Here is a 750-nt window from a genome sequence, read left to right as displayed (position 1 = left end):
TGAAAATATTTTCATTTCTGAAACTTTATGCAACTCAATGATTTTCACGAGAGAAGATAAAATGACTTCTTCAAAACAAATGAAATATGAGTTGGGAATTTCAAAGGATTAAAAATCAAAGTCCCATTGAAATTATTTTCAATATTGGAGTTATTTGAGTTTTATTCAAATTATTTTTCTCCAAAAACAAAATATACAGAAAATAGGGTAACATGATTCCCTACATCAGAAAATTGGAGAAAAATAAATTTGAAATCATTTTGGTATTTTTAAAATGATTTTTATTTGATTTTAATAAGGCAGCAGCACTGTTGGATTTATTAAAATTTGTGTGAATTTTATATGACTTTACAAAAATGTTCACGTTGTAGGAAAAAAAATTCTGAAAATATTGATATATTATATGCCTATATAATATTTTACTTTTATTTGTTTTATTTTGTTTGTCGGGGTTTTTTTAAAAAAAACAAAAACAAAAAAAAACAAAACCCTCCGCCGAACTGGGCCGGCCCAGCACCCAGCCAGGCCACGGCCCAGCCCGACGCCCGTGCGTCCCCGACCTCCAGGCGGGAGTCCGCCGCCGCCACGGCTCGCCGGAGCCGTCTCCCCGCCGGACTCCTCCTCTCCTCTGCCCCCTCCCGCACGCCACCGCGCCGCCCTCCCCCCTTAAATAGCGCCGCCCCGGGCCCCTCTCTCTCTCTCTCTGCCCGCCGCCGCCTCTCCCGCATCTCACCGCCGCCGCACGCCGTA

The sequence above is a fragment of the Triticum aestivum genome, chromosome 2D, assembly GCF_018294505.1.
Source record: "Triticum aestivum cultivar Chinese Spring chromosome 2D, IWGSC CS RefSeq v2.1, whole genome shotgun sequence".
In the NCBI taxonomy this organism is placed as follows: domain Eukaryota; kingdom Viridiplantae; phylum Streptophyta; class Magnoliopsida; order Poales; family Poaceae; genus Triticum; species Triticum aestivum.
This window is presented reverse-complemented; position numbering follows the sequence as displayed.